A 19,068-nucleotide genomic window follows, 5' to 3' on the forward strand; every position below is an offset into this window, starting at 1 on the left:
CAAATGTAGCACGTGGCACTGGCGGTATGTCAGAAAACACCACCTTGGAGGTCCTTGCTTTAAGTTTATATCCAAGTAGCTGAAAATCATTTTTGAGGACCTTCCATCCCACTAACTTTGTCATTGGTGCCAATGTGTACCATGACAGCCGGGTCTTCCCCAGTCCCATGCAATAATCTGTCAATTCTTTCAGCTACATGCCGAACCCGAGCACCCGGGAGACAACAGACTGTACGGCATTCACGGTTTCCTCGACAGATTATCCTATCTGTGTGCCAAATAATTGAATCCCCTACCACCAGTATCTGTCTAGCCTTAGCTGCACTCCAATTCCCTTTCTCATTGCAGCAGTCTGCCCCTTGGTTGCTAAGGGACACATTCTGCTGCAGCATTGCTACTCCAGAATCATCCTCCCCAATATTACGCAAACAAGCATACTTATTAGGGAGGGACAACTCGGGACTAGCCTCCCTCCCACTTTTTCCCTTAACCCTTCTAACTGTGACCCAACTAACGGCTACCTCTGCTTCTTGCTCCGGCTGTACTCCACCCACCTCATCTTCATCTTGAAAATGAAAGAAATCTTTGCATTGGCAATTTTAACGCTATGTTCACGGTGGGGCGTTACAAATCCCGCAAAAGCAAGATCGCAAAGAGGAGAAAAGTCGCATAACCCATTATGTGTGCGTTGCAATGCATACTGTGCGCATACTGAGATGTCGCACTGTAAATCACAAACCAAACAGGTGGGGTGTATAAACCTGTACCCTTTCAGGTATAAGGAATCCCTTACAAACGACAACAGTAGGTCTCACTCCAATATAAAAGCTGCAATTATGTAGACCAGTGGTTCCCAACCTTTTTCAAGTCGTGACACATCACGCCAAACATTTACCTTTCTGTGACACGCTGTTGCTGGCTTAGTGGTGGCTGTTAGTATGTGGCTGTTACTACTACTGGCATAGTGGTGGCTGCTAATCTGTGTCTTCAACTTCTAGTGCTGTAAATAGTGACGGCTGATACTGAGTGGCTTTTACTGCTGCTGGCATAGTGGTGGTTGTTACAGCTGTTGGCATAGTGGCAGCTGATAATTAGTGGCTGTTTCTGCTGCTGGCATAGTGGTGGCTGCTAATTAGTGGCTGTAACAGCTGTTGGCATAGTGGCAGCTGACAATAAGTGGTTGCTATTTCTGCTGGTACGGAGGCGGATGGAAATCAGTGGCTGCTGCTGGCACTGTGGTGGCTGTCATTGCTGCTGGCACAGTGATAGGTGCTAGCTAATCGGTGGCTACTGTCATAATGACACCCCCCCCCCTTCCAATTCTCTTCACAGGCTATGCTTTTGCTTCCAGAAATCAAAATAAAATTTATTAGTACTCCTGACTTCAGTGATGGGTATTAACGTGCCCATAATATGCCCACCACTACACACACACACACACACACACACACACACACCATATACGCACATGCCCATTCTCCTTCTCCCTCTCTTCACTCACCATGTCTGAAGTTCTGCCTCCTTTGCTCCTCCTCACCAGGCCTGATCGAGACTTCAGTGGCCATTTTCTGTAGTACCATAAGTTGCTATAGGAATACAAAAAATTGCCACCAGAGTCCACATTTGCAGACATTTTTCAGTGTATTAGTATTTTCTATGAAAAATATGTCTGCGAATTGGGATTCTGGTGGCCATTTCGTTGTAGTCCTATAGTAATCGCTATTGGACTATTGGGAGAGCCAGAAGAGGAGACAGACTGGCGACATAAGCCCAGAGCTGCCGTGACACATGAATGTGTCACACACAGGTTGGGAATCCCTAATGTAGACCATAACAAACATATCTCTAAGTTGTATATTATATTAAGGTAGTAGAAGTTGTTCAGTCGGAAAGAAAAAAAAATTAAGCTGTTTGAAAAATGGGTAGCCAAGTACCTCCCAGTGTATTTTCATACCCCTCAGAATTCATGAAAATGGCTTTATTTTGTACACTGGATGAAACGTGTTTCACAGACCAATTTCTGGCTTGCTCAGGCCTTTCTGTGCCAGTTGCCAGCTGTATGAATAGCTGGAGCGCCTGTGTCAGCTATACAAATCTTTGTTATATAGAGGCAAGAGTATTTTAGTCGGATGTAGAGTAGCGTTTTATTTGTAACCATTATTTTATAATGGCAACAGTGAAATAAACCTGATTACTAAATTGGTATTATACTGTTACCTTTCCGCTTGCCTTCTTTTGTTGCTTGAGCTATTTGCCCTAATTGAGTTCATATCCAAATTTGCCTGTGTCATGCTTGAACACCTCAAGCTCTTACCATGCTTTCAATCAAGAGTAGCATATGTGAAAAAAAATACACCGTTCCTCTTGTATTAAAGCATAAACACTCATAACCTTTCAGGTACAATATTTGATCACAGCAATTTGTCTAATTGCTACTAAATAATAATGTAGGGACTCCGTATGAAAGGAACTATTCAGAAGGCTAGGAATACCAATGCAGGCTTTTTTCAGGAAATAGTCTATTTTCCACTAATGACTACAGTGGCTTTCTTTCATGCACTGTTTCAATAATGTATGTACCAATTTTGCATAAGTGAGCACATTATTATGAGACGATTATGTTTTGTTAGCGGATCATATTCAGAAATATATGTTTATTTTTCATTACTTCATGATTATAAAACCTTAAGAATCCACAGCAGTCAAAGTTCAGCAGTTGGGAATAAAAGGATAAGTGAAGTTATACTAAATAAATCTTTACTTGTCCTGGATCAGAAATGCAGATGGGGCCCTTATTCAATTCACTTTTTCTCCTACGTTTTCTTCTAGGAGAGAATTCTCATCTTCTGTTTAACTACTTCCTGCAAAACAGATGTTTGAAAACGTCATTGCAGGGAGGCCCCGTAGGCTGTGGGGGCTCTTCTTCCTCTATTTTCCCAACCGCAAGTGCAGCTAATTAGAAACAAACCCTCCCCGTTTGCTCCCAAAAACCATCCCCGCCACCTCCTCCAGCCATGCAGAGTAGGAGGAGCATATGTATTTTTTTCCTGCTTGCAGACACTGCTTCACAGCAGAACACTGTCTGCTGCCATTCGCTGACTCCCGATCACGTGACCCTCATGGGGTTTGGGAAACAAGGGGGCCTCATGGTATCATTTTTGCATTGAGGCCCTATTAAGTCTAGTTACACCATTGCCAGGCAGCAGTGAGCAGTTACCAGGCAGCAGCAAGCAGTTGTGAGAGTTTGAGAGGCATTTCACTGCCTATCAACTGCCCATGGAAAAGAGGCCTTAAGGCAGCCATACACTGGTCGATGTGCCATCAGATCGACCAGCTGACAGATCCCTATCTGATCGAATCTGATCAGAGAGGGATCGTATGGCTGCCTTTCCTGCAAACAGATTGTGAATCGATTTCAGCCTGAAACCGATCACAATCTGTTGTGGTGGTGCTGCCGCCGCTCCCCCCGCCGGTATACATTACCTGAGGCTGGCTCCCGGGCGTGATGTCCCCGTCATGTGGCACCTCCGGCTCCGGCATCCGCATAGAACTTAAGCTATCACACCAGTGACAGCGGAAGTTCAAATAGAGCGCCCTCTAGTTGTACTTCCGCTGTCACTGGCATGACAGCGGAAGTTATACGAGGATGCCGGAGGTGCCATGACGGGAGCAGTGACGGACGGGATGCCCGGGAGCCAGCCTCAGGTAATGTATACCTGATCGGATCGGCCGCCGCTAGCGACGCGCTCCCTACCCGCGGGCGATCGAGGGTAATTTCCCGCACGGCGCGATCGACGGACCGATCCGATTTCGGGAGGAAATCGGATCGGCGGGTGCGTGTTGCGCGAACGATTGGCAGCAGATTCGATCCCAGTGATCGAATCTGCTGTCGAAACTGCCGCAAATCGGGCCAGTGTATGGCCACCTTAAGTGTCAGTTCACAGCTTATGCACAACCACACCCAATTCAAATCCTTGTCATTACACCCACACTTGTAGTTAAGATAGGCAAAGCACACAAATAGAGGGGTTTGTTATTTTAGAAATGTTGGGTAAATCTGCAATGCATACAAATGCACTGGAGGTATCAGTTATGCTTACTAAGAAAGTGGCGTTTTAATAAAAATGCCATGTCACGTGGCACCTCTGCTGTTGTTACTGCAGCATATCTTCAGAGGCTTCTACATATTGGTGCAACCTCTAACCAAACAGAACCATTTTGTAGAATTTCCAATTTGATTCATGGTGTGACTAAAAGTAGCTAGTATTTTTTTATGAGCAACACTCTACAGCTGAGAGCTGCTCCTAATATAAGCCTTCCTGATGCCTAATGTTATGATCCTTTCTTAAAAGGAGAGACAGATATGGTGGTTGCCATATTTATTTCCTTTTAAACAATACCAGTTGCCTGGCTGTCCTGCTGATCTTTTTGGCATCAGATGATGATCTATATGCCTGTTCAGTATCTATGGCTAAAAGTATTAGAAGCAGATGATCAGCGGGACAGCCAGGCAATTTGCACTATGTAAAAGGAATTAAATATGGCAACCTGCATATCGCTCTCATATTACCCTTTAATGGTAAAACCTTCTTGAAACCTAATGTTGACCTCCCCCTTAGTGTTAGATGCTTCTTGATTCCTCGCCTTTAAAAATTTCCATCCCTAGCAAATATAGCTATATCCTACCCCTTACCCTCCTAGTCTGCATAAGACAAAGACAAACGACAAATAACCTTTATATCGCGCTTTTCTCCTGGCTGACTCAAAGCACCAGAGCTGCAGCCACTAGGACGCGCTATATAGGCAGTAGCAGTGTTTGGGAGGCTTGCCTAAGGTCTCCTACTGAATAGGTGCTGGCTTACTGAACAGGCAGAGCCGAGATTCGAACTGTGCAATGCAGCTGTGCAATACCCAGATGTATGATTGAAAAATGAACTCCCCCAAGAACCAGAAAGCGTGCTGGGAATTTTTCCTGTGTAGCAGTGAAACACCTGGTACTATAAATAACCCCCTGCTGCCAAAACCAGCAGTTTGCTTTGTTTTCTTACATGTTTGGCAATTCCAGAACCTGAAGCCAGCTTCAGAAACCAGGAAATGTTGGTCAGTCTAATCAAGGTATCTGCGATCCAGGAATCACCTGTGCTTCTTGCTGATTGCATCAGGAATATCAGTCTGTGGCATTTGATCACAGTATTTCCATAAGTCATCCCTTAAAGGACAACTATCAAAATTAACTAAAATTCTAAATGACACATATATTTCCAGTAATTACTAGAGAATAGCAATACAAAGGCTTTTTTTTTTCATCTTTTCATGTTTTATTTGAAGAAAACAATATTCACTGGCTGTAATACTACTGAGTAAAATGTGTTTAGAATGCTAGATAGCAGATATATACCTTCAAATGTGTGTAAATAATCAGCACCAGCTGTGTGCGTCTGGTCCTTCCTGAGATCTCATTCTGAATGGGGGGTAGGGGGGCATTCAAGCAAGGAAAAAGTACAGTCCCTCTTTTCAGAGCCTTCTCTGTATCTAAAAATCCCTCAACAGTTCTCATATGATTTGTGAGAATGCAGGCAGGGCGGAAACAAACAGTGAATCATTCCCCTGTGAATAGTGACAGAGAAGTGTAACCTAGCTACACGGTATCGCTCTAGCCTCTAGCATTGATGCCGACACAAAACTGTTACAAACAGCTGGTAAACAAGGCATTTTTCCACACAGTCTGTGATGAGACCTCTGAAAAAGCTTTCTAGTGTTGCTGGCTAAAAGCTCTATAGGTATGTGGGGTTTACCGAAGAACAGTTTCTTTACTAGTTGTTATTAAAAAAGTCACCGCAACAACTTATTGTAAAATATAATACATTTTTTTCACATTAAATATCTTGGTTTACTACACTTTATAGAGAATTTATGTGTGCATCAAACCAAGTAACACCTGACAAATCTGGCTTTGCAAATTTGGCCTAATTATCTACTCACGAGACATAGCTCATGCAAATATGCATTTGCTTTCGCATGCCAAAGTTTTCAGGGGTAAAACCAATACCGCAAAGCGGTGGCCCTGCGGGAATTAGTTCATGCTACATTAGCACTATCCAGGACCGCCACGGGGAGGCTTCCCAATGCCCCCATACACCCGGGTGTCGCAGGGCCCCAAGCTCTCTCACTTCCTGGAAACCACAGTGGCGTCCCGGGGGTGGAGGCTGGGAGGTGCAGGCGACCCGCCCCCCCCTCCCCCCCCCCCCCCCCAATCGTGGCCAGCGCCGGCAAGAGCCGCTCGCACCTGCCTCCCAAAATTTTAAAACGGGCACTTACCTTAACGTCCATTGCGTTCTGCTACATGAGCGCGACTTGGGAGTGAACACATGAGAAAGGAGTGAAGCATGGGCCACTCCAAGCTTTGGAGCTCAGAGCTGGCTTCCACACAACACTCCGGGGGGGGGGGGGGGGGGGGGCAGGCGCAGACAGCTCGCTCCAGGGCTCTCACCACCTAGAACAAGCCATCCACCACCCGCCTCCAAAGGAGGATAGAAATGAAACACTACACTTTATAGAGAATTTGTGTGCATCAAACCAAGTAATGCATTGGATACTGGACAAGTTTTCTAGTTTCTCTGTAGTGTGTACATGTTATTTGCCTCTCTGTTGGTACACACCCTCTCAGCCTAGAGATGTTTGTGTTCTAATATAATATACTTTGTGCTGTTTGAGGTACAAAAAAATAACACTTTGTTCTTCTTGCTTTATAGACAAACACAGAAAGTTTTGATAATAGATTTGAAGCGTATCAAGACAGATTTTTTTTTTTGTTGGGGGGGGGGGGGGGGGGGGGCTGATGCATTTAATTAGTAAATATGGTGTTTTGCTCATACCCTTAAAATTTGAGGTTCCTTTATGAAATATCCTGCTGTGTGTTTTAGAAGCTGCAAAGCTAATAATTGGAAGTTCTGCAGTAAAGTCTATGTCTACAGTGCACTAGCTGGTGCCCTCATTACTTCACTGGCCACATTAGCACTGTAAACCACATCTAGATGAGTCTTGAGGACATTATTGAGCTTGCTAATGCTTTGAAACCACAGACACATTACTTGGTAGCAAGGGAAGCTTTTCAGTTATGTGTTGCAATCATTTGAGGGTGGATGAGGAGAAACTATCTATTTTAATTTTCTTCTCAGCACAAGACCTAATTGGAAGAGGAGCATTATATGGCAGAAGTTTGCAATAGCAGTAGTGTGTGAAAAGAGCAATGTGGTGTAGCAGTTGTACAACACTCGACACCTGCTGTATAGTTCAGTGTATATAATTCATCATATCCATAGTTATAAGTATTAAGGGATAGTCATGGATAGGATGAGGAAAAAAATAATCCAACATGTAAATCTCAACTGATTCAGGAAGTGAATTAAATTGTCGATTATTAAGCCTTTAGCTTAATAAACCCAGCTTCCATATAACTGATGAGAAGTTGATGGTTGCGATACTTTCATTTCCCACGTCAGTGGAAATCTGCTTGCTAGCAGAAATAAATGAGCAATAAATTCTACTAACATGCAAATTTCTGCTCCCCTAGAAATAGAAGTGTTAAATCTAGTCACTTTATACCTTAAGCCTCTAGTTAATTTACCACGTTCCACACCCTTAAGCACTAAGAAAGTTCAGTTATCTAGGCAAAAGAGTTTCTGACCCAACTTGGGGCAAAAACCGTTCTGTTTTCTGAAGCACTTATGCTAGGTACACACGATGCATTTTTCGGACAGATTTATAGTGAGAACGCTTATTTTCAACATATCCAATCAGATAGGAAATAATCCATTAACCATTTCTGCCGCTGGGACGTGAGCCTCATGGCCGCAGCGGCACCTGCTACAGCCGCAGGGACGCGCTAGTCACGTCCCTGCAGTTTGGGGGGCTGTGTGCACGATCGTGTGGGCAGATGCCCGTGATCACGCTGTTACCAGCAACAGGTGCGATTGGCTGCAGGAGACAAAAGTCCCCTGTGCCAATCCGTACATGTCCGCCGAGAATGAACACTGTTTTAGTTAAAAAAACTTGTTAATTCTTAAATAGAGCCGCCACGCTTCCTCCCGCCCGCCGATTTCTGCTGCTTACCACCGCCGATCATTAGATTTATGAATGGGAACAAATCTCCCCTGTAGGCCACCGTGATAGCAAGCATCCTAGTCCTAATCCTAGTTACAATGTAGCAACACATTACTTCCTATTGCGTACTTATTGTACGCGATAGGAAGTACTTAGTAAGGACATCTTGTGGCCAAATAGTAAAATGACACCTACTGACTTTTGACATACATATTAAAAAAATGTATTCCTCAGAGGGCATATTATTATTAAATCATGGGATAAAAATTAGTGATGGATGTAAAACTGGAACAATGCACCTTTATTTCCAAATAAAATATGGTCACTATACATTATACTAGGGATATAATTTTAATGTTGCAATAACCGGAACAAATTGCCAAATACAATGTGTGGATTTTAATTATGGTAGCATGTATTATTTTAAAGCTATAATGGCTGAAAACTGAGAAATAATGAATTTTTCAATTTTTTTATTATTCCCATTATAATGCTTTTAGAATAAAATAATTCTTAGAGTAATGTACCAACCAAACAAAGCTTAATTGGTGGCGAAAAAAACAAAGTATAGATAATTTTGTTGTGATAAGTAGTGATAAAGTTATTGGGGAATGAAAGGGAGGACCGCTGAAATGTGAAAATTCCTCTTGTCCATAAGGTGAAAAATACCTTATACCTAATATGGCTGAACTACCTAAAAATAGTGCTGAAATGGTTAAACATTAACAACCAAGAAACCGTGAGAAATGGGTTGAGATTAGGTTTTACTGCAGGAAAGTTCAAAGGGCCATTAGCTCTGTGGTTTGTAAATTGCAAATATGACAGAATGTTGTAACAAAAAGCTATATAACTGAAAATTTAAAATTAGAGACTGCTTTCCTTGCTACTAATGTTCTATTCATTATCCGTACTACACATACAGTTCATTATATCATGTTTTTACGGGTTTGCTTTAAGAGTGCGTACACACATCCCATTTTGATTGGCCAATAACTGTCCAATCCAATCTAAATGTAGTATGAGAGTGTATCTACACAAATCTGTTCATAGTATTCAAATTCTATTGACCATCATGCTACATGGATGTGGTAAAATTGATAAATCGTTGACCAATCAAAAAAATGTGTGTATGCGCCCTTATGACGGTGGGGCTAGAATTTTATCGGTTTATTTTTCACAAATCATCTGGTCAAGATTGAATCTGGTCTGCTGTATTTAACCCTCATAACTGGCCTTCCATTGAAAAGCATCAACTGATTTTTCTGTACTACATGAATGGGGTGAGTGGAGCCTCTGTTGCATCTATTGGTACATGGTCGCAACTGATTGACCCAACCCTTTTGAACAAATCATGCGGTTAGGTTTACCTCTTGACTTATGTCTCCTGTTAGGGATCGGGACTGGAATCCCTAGAGCAGGCTTTCTCAACCAGGGTTCCTTGAGTACTCTGCAGGGGTTCCTTGTCATTTTTCCCATGTTGGGGGGGGGGGGGGGGAGTACGATAGAGGGCACATTTTAATAGGGGGTACTGTAAAAAAAAAAGAAGAAACTCTAAATTGTGGGTCAGCATAATAATGAGCACATAATAAAAAGCACTAGAATAAGGAGACATGGTAATGATGGCACTGTAATAGAGGGTAGTGACAAACAGCCCCACCAGCTTTTGAAGACAATGCCAGGGGTTCCCTGAGATTCAAAAATTACTTGCTGGGGTTCCTTGAGATCCAAAAAGTATTTGCAGGGTTCCTCCAGGGTGACAAAGTTGAGAAAGGCTGCCCTAGAGTGACATCACTGGCCGGCCTGTACAGATGTGTGTCACCTATGTAGCTGACAACACATGCTGTTGCTATGTGGGGGGACGGAGGCATATGTAATGGCCAGCTGTGAGTTGGGCACAGGGTGAGCCAAATAACAGCTCTCCCTCCTGCCACTAAACACCCCTGTGGCATTAAATACTATTCCCTCTCCAAGTTGTAGCAACTCGGAGGGTGGTGTAATTTGGGGTCTGGCGATCACCGGATCCAAGAATTACTGTTGTGTGGGAAGGGCATCAAAGCATTGCTGCTATAACGGCGCCCAGCTTTGGTGCTGAGGTTACTTGCTTTGAGTCAGAGGGACAACAGAGTGGCGTGTTTGATATCATGGCCAGCAGGGGAGTGGCACAGACAATGCGATCGGCCATTGCAGGGGTGGGTTGATTCGCCAGGCAGATCACTCACAGGTTGGGGTCGGCGACTACTGTACACATGCCTAATTATCGGTTGATTTGGTCACTGTTGGCCGCCTTAGTCAGGCATGTGCACAGGGCCTGTTCTGGTAAGCCATCTTAACTAAAAGTAGTGCTTGTGTTATCCATTTTGTTATGTTCTGTATGCTGCGTGTGAAGTACTGTACTACCCTATGTAAACATATGCATTGTATTTCATTTGGAGAGAGCACTACACATTCCACTATATAAACCGTAAATGTTTGCATGTCCTTTGAAGTCTGCCTATAATGGCATTTCAAATAGCCAGCCACTCATTCAATTAGCCCACTAGAATGAGGAAGCTGGTCATTAGTCAGTGTAAGCTGGTCATATGCAAACACTTTACTAGGGAACTGCAAAAACACCTGAATAGACTGTCTGGTGTCTAATGGCCCATACTCATGGGCTACAATTGTCGCTGCACAGGCGCGCACCCCGAACTGTCGCTCATCGCTGATGTCGCCAGGCGATTGAACTGCTCAATCGCCTGGCGACAGTTGCCACCGCAATTCCGCCGCAACTGTCGCTAGTCCGCGTGAGTACGCGGACTAGCGACAGCAACCTCCATTGAGGAATACGGAGCTTCCGGCGGGGGGAGGAACGCCGGCGACTGCTTCCGTCGCGCCGCTGGTCCCTCTTCCGCGTGTGTACGCGGAGGGACCTGGCGAGGAGCTGTCGCCGGCCTGTCGCCCACACGCTCACGTGTGCTGGCGACAGGCCCAAAAAGTTGCCCGTGAGTATGGGCCATTAGAAGACAGCTGAGGATGAAGGAAACTCTGATGTTTGCATACATGTAAAAGTAAGGCTAGATGTAGCAAAGATGATGTCACCTTTTTTATAGAATAGGAGGAAATTGGATTATATTTGGATTTGAATATTGGGTAGTCCCAGGTTACATTCCCTCCTTTAAAGGGACTCCGAGCACCTCTAATGGGCATGCCTTTAAGACTCTGACCAGTGCTGCAAAGTATTTAAAGATGCATACCTTTCTCTAGCTTGTGCTCTCCTCTTTCATTTGATGCCTGAATGATGCCGTTCTACACCAAATCGTGTTCGTTCGATTTCAATTTAAAAATCGCAGCTGCCATCTTGGCTATGTTATAACTTTCGGCATGTCACCCCTGTCTTCTCTGTTAGAGAAGTGCATCACTGAATGAAGCAGGAAGAGGAAGTGACACACATGGCCATTGCAGGAGGCTCCTCCAGAGGGATCATAGCACGACTTTGTTGGAAGTCGTCTGTCTTAAAGGCATGCCCATGAGAGGTGCTCGGAATCCCTTTAAGAACCAGCTCTCAGAGCCAGTAAGTGTCTTCCTCCAAAGGTGACTCCATGGGTCCTTCCACAACCAGAAATTAGACATTACACAGGGTAACGTTTATTTCTGTTTTGTTCCCTTTTATTTTATAAGCAAATGTCTTGTTGTGTGTCTTTGTCATTTTTTACGCCTGTGTTTGTAAATATTTTTGTAAAGTATTTTTACTATTTTCTTACAGATTTACTGTCAGATCGACTATTTTCAACAGGTCCAATCTGATTTCCGATCGATTTTCCATAGGAGTGAACGGAAAATCGATCGGAAATCAGATCGGACCTGTTGGAAATAGTCAATGTGACAGTAAATCTGTCAAAAAATTGTATCGTGTGTACCAAGCATTGGTTCTTTCTGCTGTGTCATTCTGGCTTGCTTGCTAACCACATGTGAGCACACAATCAGATTTCAGCCAAGCCTGTCACACTGTTGTGTGCTTAGCCCAATCAGAGAGGAGCAGGAATGTGGGAGGGGAGATGACAAGCTTCCCTCTCTCAATGTCTTCGGCATCGGTGAGACAATGGAGCCTGGGTAACTGAGATAAGATAATTACAGCAGAGACGTTTCTGAATAGATTGCAGAGCTTGCACTGCAGGGTGAGATTCCTGGCATCATTATTAACACAGTGCAGTGTTTAAATGGAATATGATTTTGTGGCATGACAATCCCGCTTTAAAGGGAAGATCCGCACTGGTTTTAAAAAACAAACTGCACTCACCTGGGGCTTCTTCCAGCTCCTGGCAGTCGATTGGTGCCCTCGCCGCAGCTCCTGCGTCTCCCGGTGTCCAGCGGTGAAGAAGCCGACCTCGCCAGGTCGGCTTCCGGGTCGGCGTCATGTGCGCTCCACGACGGGGGGTCACGTGGTGTAAGTGACGTCATCGGGTCTCTACTGTTCAGGCGCAGTAGTTCTGCGCCTGCGCAGTAGAGACCTGATGACGTGCCTACACCACATGACTCCCCCGCCATGGAGCGCACAGAAGCCGACCCAGAAGCTGACCTGGCGAGGTCGGCTTCTTCACCGCTGGACACCGGGAGACGCAGGAGCTGCAGCGAGGGCACCGATCGACTGCCAGGAGCTGGAAGAAGCCCCAGGTGAGTGCAGTTTGCTTTTTATAACCAGCGCAGATCTTCCCTTTAAGGCATTCAATTATATATTTTATACACCATGTATTTACTCCTCTTACCTTCTGTATCTAACCAACATCTTTTTGAAATAAGCATAGAAAGGCAGTGCTCTCTCTCCTAATGTCTTGATTTAACTGCATGCACTTTGCAATGTTTGTGTTTGTACATTATGTGCTATACAACTATGCATTACCTGTATTGCCCTTGTTTGCCCATGTACACTGCATAATATATTTTATTTGTACAGCCCATGGAAGATGTTCACTCTGTATAGATCAATAGTATGTAAATTATTAAACCTTGTTGACAAGAAAATGGTATACTTGGACTACTCAGCTGCTTTGCTTTTCAGTGTTAATAAGCACTAGGTAGTCTCAATAGATGAAAGTGGTAGTGGCTTTCCTTTGATAACATGGATAATACTAAAGTGCTTCCTGGCAGGTTATTGGCATTAGGGACTCTGAAACAGCAGTTTAAGAGAATGCGTGTGTGGTTTGTAACTATGGAAGATACTGTATAAGTGCAAATTTCTGAATGGCATATGAAATATAACCAGATTCTTTCTGAATGCTCAGTAGAAGAAATGGTAATAAAAATCTTTACTTACAGCTCTCCCGGGGTTTCGTAAACCCTTCAGTGTACAAACAAGATATGTGACAGGACCAGAAAATTTATACCGACAACTCTTCATAGTGGAATTTAGTTTCCGAGCTTCAGTAAATTCAGCAGTGTTGCTGTTCCCCTCCCTCCTGAATAGGATAGCTGTGAGCCCTGTGTTGCATCTTTTTCAGTGCTAATGGGTTATCCAGTTATTTACTACCCCTACAGTGTCTCCCAACATTAGCCTTTGCTTAATAGCCCTTTCACCTCCGTGTCACCAGCTTTGTTTTGTGTCTCTAGATACAGCAAAGCGTGTCCAAGAGAAAAAGACCAAGGTGGATAGAGAGTGAGAGGCCAAAGACCAACATGGTGCGGAGTGTGATTTAGTCCAATGTGTTGAAGAGAGATCAGAGTGGCACTGAGACAGCAATATAGACATCTAAAAGGTGATGCAGATAAAGAGACGCAAAAGAAAAATATCCACTGCAGTCCGGACTAATTGAAATAATAAGCGTACAGCCTGCAGGCTAGCGATGGGTTTTATTGCAATGCAAGAAGCCAACAGAGCAGTGCAGGAGTGGTCAGGTGGCGGACTGGGTAAGTAGGGAGAACCATGCTCTCAGACGTTGCTCAAGTGGAGTGTCCACTGAAGGGGGTTTGGGGCTGCTTTACACATGCTGGATTCTCACTAGTGGCAGTGATTATCTAACGTGTGTGTGTGTGTGTGTATAGGGCTTTTTACATGCTATAATGGTGGTACAGCCTGGATGTTTGGTCAGTATCTAAAGTATGTCATGGTTGCTAGACCAATTCTGCAGGTATATTACAGCACACAGCAAATTGTACTTCTGTTCAAACATGGAATCTACTATCTGTTGTACAGACTGTCCGTTTTCCTGCAAGAACTATTAGCTGCACAGAGTTGGAGCTCTTGTCACTCCCCTTCTTCACCTGCACTAAGTGAGTGATTGGCAAGAAGCTTGGCACCTCCTCTACAGTCTCTTCAGAACACAGTGAAATTACTTTATTTCTTCTGTGTAATAAGATAAGCAAGCTGAAATGAAGTTTCCATGAATCCTTCTAATGTATAGAGCTAATCTTAAGGAAATGCATTTTCCCCCAACATAAGTGGCGTTTCGCCCTAAGATGAATGTGTAATTGTGCTGACAAGTACTCTGTTTTAAACCTTCCTCCCCTGAACCCGGCTTTACACAGTATTTTATTATTATTATTGATTTATAAAGCGCCAACATATTCCGTGGCGCTGTACAAAGTAAGAAGCAAACATGGGGTACATAATACAGACAATAGGGTACACTAATATACAAGATACATAATTAGTGACAAAATAAAAAAGATGATACAGCATACAGAGTACAAAATACAGAAGTGGTAATGACATTGATAAAAGTAACATGATGAATAAAATGTATAATGATTTCCAAGACACAAAAGGGGGAGAGAGCCCTGCCCTTGCGAGCTTACAATCTAAAGGAAATGGGGGAGAAACAAGAGGAGGGGTAGTATACGATAAAATATATAAAGGCAGTGTGTTTTAGGATACCTAGTAGGAGTGCAATTTGGTCTTAGGACAAAGGGAAGTGGCCTAGGGTAGCGCATATGCTTGTCGGAACAAATGAGTTTTTAGAGAGCGTTTAAAAGTAACAAAGGTTGGCGAGTGACGGATGTGTTGTGGGAGAGGATTCCAGAGAAGGGGTGAAGCGCGTGCAAAATCTTGTAAGCGGGAATGTGAGGAGGTGATTCTAGAGGAGGACAACAGAAGATCGTGTGCAGATCTGAGATTGCGATTGGGTTTGTATCTGGAAATGAGTGATTATATGTACAGGGGAGAGAGATTGTGGAGAGCTTTGTAGATTAGGGTTAGGAGTTTGAACTGGATCCTCTGGTTAATTGGCAGCCAGTGAAGAGCTTGATAGAGAGGGTCAGCTGAGGAAGATCGAGAAGAAAGATGAATGAGACGAGCAGCTGAGTTCCGTACCGACTGGAGCGGGGCCAGTTTGTTAGAAGGTAGTCCACAAAGTAGTACATTGCAGTAGTCCAGACGAGAAATTATAAGAGCATGTATTAACATTTTGGTTGTGTCTTGAGTGAGAAAGGGACAGATGCGAGATATATTTTTGAGTTGGAGATGGCAGGAGCTGGTTATGGAGTTAAGATAAGGAATAAAAGAGAGAGAAGAGTCGAATATTACCCCCAAGCACCGTGCTTTGTGAACTGAATTGATGGGAGTGTTATTAACATTTATAGTTACTTCAGGCAGAGAGGTGGCCAGAGACGGTGGAAAAATTATTAGTTCCGTTTTACTCATATTAAGTTTTAGGAAGCGAGAGGACATGAAGGAGGATATAGCAGACAAGCAGTCAGGAACACGTTTGAGGAGGGAGTTAAGGTTTGGGTCCGAGAGGTACAGTTGCATATTGTCTGCATACAGGTGGTATTGAAAACCGAATGAGTTGATTAAGTCACCAAGACCGTGCATGTACATGGAAAAGAGGAGGGGACCAAGAACAGAGCCTTGAGGAACCCCGACAGACAAAGCAATGAGGAGAAGAGATCTGATCTGAGTAGGAGACTGTGAAGGACCTTCCAGAGAGGTAGGAAGATAACCATGTGAGAGCAAGGCCCTTTATTCCTACATTTGAAAGTATTCGTAAGAGTAAGGTGTGGTCAACTGTATCAAATGCTGATGACAGGTCAAGAAGGATGAGTATGGAGAATTGACCTTTGGATTTGGCTGTAAGGAGGTCATTGGCCACTTTGGTAAGGGCCATTTTCGTGGAGTGGTTGGAGCGAAAGCCAGACTGGAACTGATCAAGTAAGGAGTTAGCTGATATATAATGGCTTAATTCTGCATGTATGTGGCGTTCAATTAGTTTGGATGCAAATGGGAGAAGTGAGACTGGACGGTAGTTGGCGAGTGTGGTAGGATCTAGAAATGTTTTTTTAAGTAGTGGTGTCACAACAGCCTTTTTGAGTGGTGACGGAAAGATGCCAGTGGAGAGGGACAGGTTAAATAGCGATGTTAGTGCAGGCATGAGAGATGAGGATAGCTGCGGAATGAAATGGGAGGGAATAGGATCCAAAGAACAAGTGGTTAGATTAGCTTTGGATATTATAGAGGAGAGAGAATGTTCAGAGAGTGGAGAGAAGGCAGTTAGAGAGCAGTCAATGAGAGGTGTGGAGGTGGGTTTTGAGGGTTGCGTAGAGAATTTACTTCTGATTTTGTCAATTTTATCAGTGAAGTATGTAGCAAATTCTTCAGCTTATAAGCAAGATGAAGGAGGAGGAGGAGGGGGATGGAGAACGGAGTTGAAGGTGCTAAACAAGCGTTTTGGATTGTGTACTTGGGCGGATATTAGGGAGGAAAAATAGGCCTGTTTTGCCACAGAGAGTGCGTTTCTGAAGTTGTTCAAGGCTATTTTATATGCGATGAAGTCCTCATTGGTGTTACTTTTCCTCCAACGCCTTTCCGCTGCTCTAGAGCATCTTTTTAACTGTTTAGTGTCTTTGGTCATCCAGGGTTGGCGACTAACACGGTGAGGGCGGACATTGACGAGGGGGGCGAAGTCAGTATTTGGCAAACAGCCTAGTTTCCAAGGCTTCCAAAGGTTATCTGAAAATATACATTGTATTAAACTTTCTTAATAGCCTGTCATATTTTCATATGAGCCCGACACATGACTCCTTTTTTTTTTAAAGCATTATCACAATGCTTGTTGTTCAGTCAAGCATGCTTTATGTAAGTGCCCTTTTAGTCAGTGTGTAAGACATTGTTACTGCAAAAATGTTTCTTAATTGGTTGAATCTGTCTGCTGTGGCATGAGAGAGCCATGTTGTGTGTCATTTAGAGAAGGAAAGTGCCGAACACTTAAAGCGTCCCATCATTTATTAATGCATTTGCACTATGATACTATGTTCCTTTCATCTGGATATGACTTTTGAAAGATGCTACCATTTGTATACACGGGTAATGTTAATATGCTTCTTATGATGATCATGTTTCAGTAAAGAAAATCCATAGTGAAAGGGATATACAGGCGGCCACATGTATCCCCACTTCAATCAATTTCACTGTTTTAGCTATCCTGTCATATTCTGTACACACACTAGATGAAACTCCGCTAAGGCAGCTGATAACGACGTCTTCTGCCGAGATTTCAGCAAGTGTACAGCAGCCCCTGATTCCCCCCTTTGCCACTTGGCCAGCAATCAGCCTGGCGGTTCACTTTGGCCAAGAGCTGATCAAGAGCATTGATCTCTCCACTCATCCTACCCACCGCACAACATCACTTCTGTGCAGTCTTTGTCCAGCCTCAGCAACTGAACTTTAGCAAGTGAGAAATGCAGTCATCAAAGCAGCAAACATTGATTCTGGTAATACCTTTAAAGAGGAGCTGTTAGGTATAGGGTCTCAGAGAAAATAAACACATATATCAGTAGCTAAATATTGGCTGTACTTACATTACATATGCATTTCACTGTCTACGTTTGTACAGAATTTTTATATAGTATTTGCAGAGAATGATGCTCCTGACAGCTCATGGCAGGTTCCATGTTTGTCTGTCTCCTATGAAGCCAAATGTGATGTCATATCCTCCCTGCTTCCTGATGATTCCACTCACAGAAAAGCTCGTAATGAATAACACTACTGTGCAGTTAATATTAATTAGTCATGTGGCTAGGAACAATAGCGGACTCCTGCAGTGTACTCTGCCCAGAGATTTATCAGTGCTGTGCGCTGGACTGAGTTACATGTTGTTGTAACTTGACCCTGTAACTTCTCACTAGCAGCCGAGGGGAGGGCCCCAGAATGCTTTGCTGTATGTTATGCGGCCTCTAGTCCTTTTAAGAGCTTGGGAATACAGAGCCTTGCTGTCAGCACACATCAAAAGTAAGAGAGATTTTTAACTTCAGTATTGCCTTTTTGGCTTGCTTCTAAACTGTTTAACACAGGAGAATAGAGGTTTAATATAGCTTTTGCAGCCTGACAGTTACTCTTTAATGACTAACTGTACATGCTTTGTTGCAAACTTTCGTAATATTATCAGGCATTATACAGAACTGGATCAGAACCGTGGCAAGTGTGCAGATCAGATGTTCTGATTCACTTACTGCATTTTACAGGTTTGTGCCTGAGACACCACTGAAGTCAAAAGATCAGCAGAATAACTGGTTGCCAATGGCACATTCTGTTGCTATGCTGAGGGGAGAGTGGCCAACAGCATGATGGAGCAGCCAGGGGCGTAACTAGAAGTCCCCGGGCCCCCCTGCAAGAATTTGAGTGGGCCCCCCTGCAAGAATTTGAGTGGGCCCCCCCCCCACCCTGGGGACCCGCTCTTGGCCGTTTTGAGGGGGCAGGAGGGGTCGCAGCATGAGGGGAGAGCTTTGCACATCAGCGGGTAGTGGCGACAGTCCCCCCCCCCCCACCTCGGGCTCTCCCCTCCTGCATATATCTAAGTGGCAGCAGCAGCAGCTATAATTACCTCCATCCACCACCGGAGGTCTCCGATCTGCAAGGGCTTTACGTTACTTCCTGGTTTAACAGGAAGTAATGTGAAGCCCTTGCAGATCGGCAACCTCCGTGGTGAGTGGAGCTTATTATAGCTGCCACTGCCGCAGCTGACACTTACATGCAGGAGGGGAGAGCCCGAGGTGAGGGAG

General features: G+C 44.0%; 1 protein-coding gene across 5 annotated transcripts in view; it reads left to right on the forward strand.

Moving 5' to 3' along the window:
• CAMKK1 (calcium/calmodulin dependent protein kinase kinase 1) overlaps positions 1 to 19,068 on the forward strand; it is a 350,786-nt gene that overhangs the window by 87,521 nt on the left and 244,197 nt on the right. The gene's annotated exons all lie outside the window — the stretch shown is intronic.

The sequence above is a fragment of the Hyperolius riggenbachi genome, chromosome 2, assembly GCF_040937935.1.
Source record: "Hyperolius riggenbachi isolate aHypRig1 chromosome 2, aHypRig1.pri, whole genome shotgun sequence".
NCBI classification, from domain to species: Eukaryota; Metazoa; Chordata; class Amphibia; order Anura; family Hyperoliidae; genus Hyperolius; species Hyperolius riggenbachi.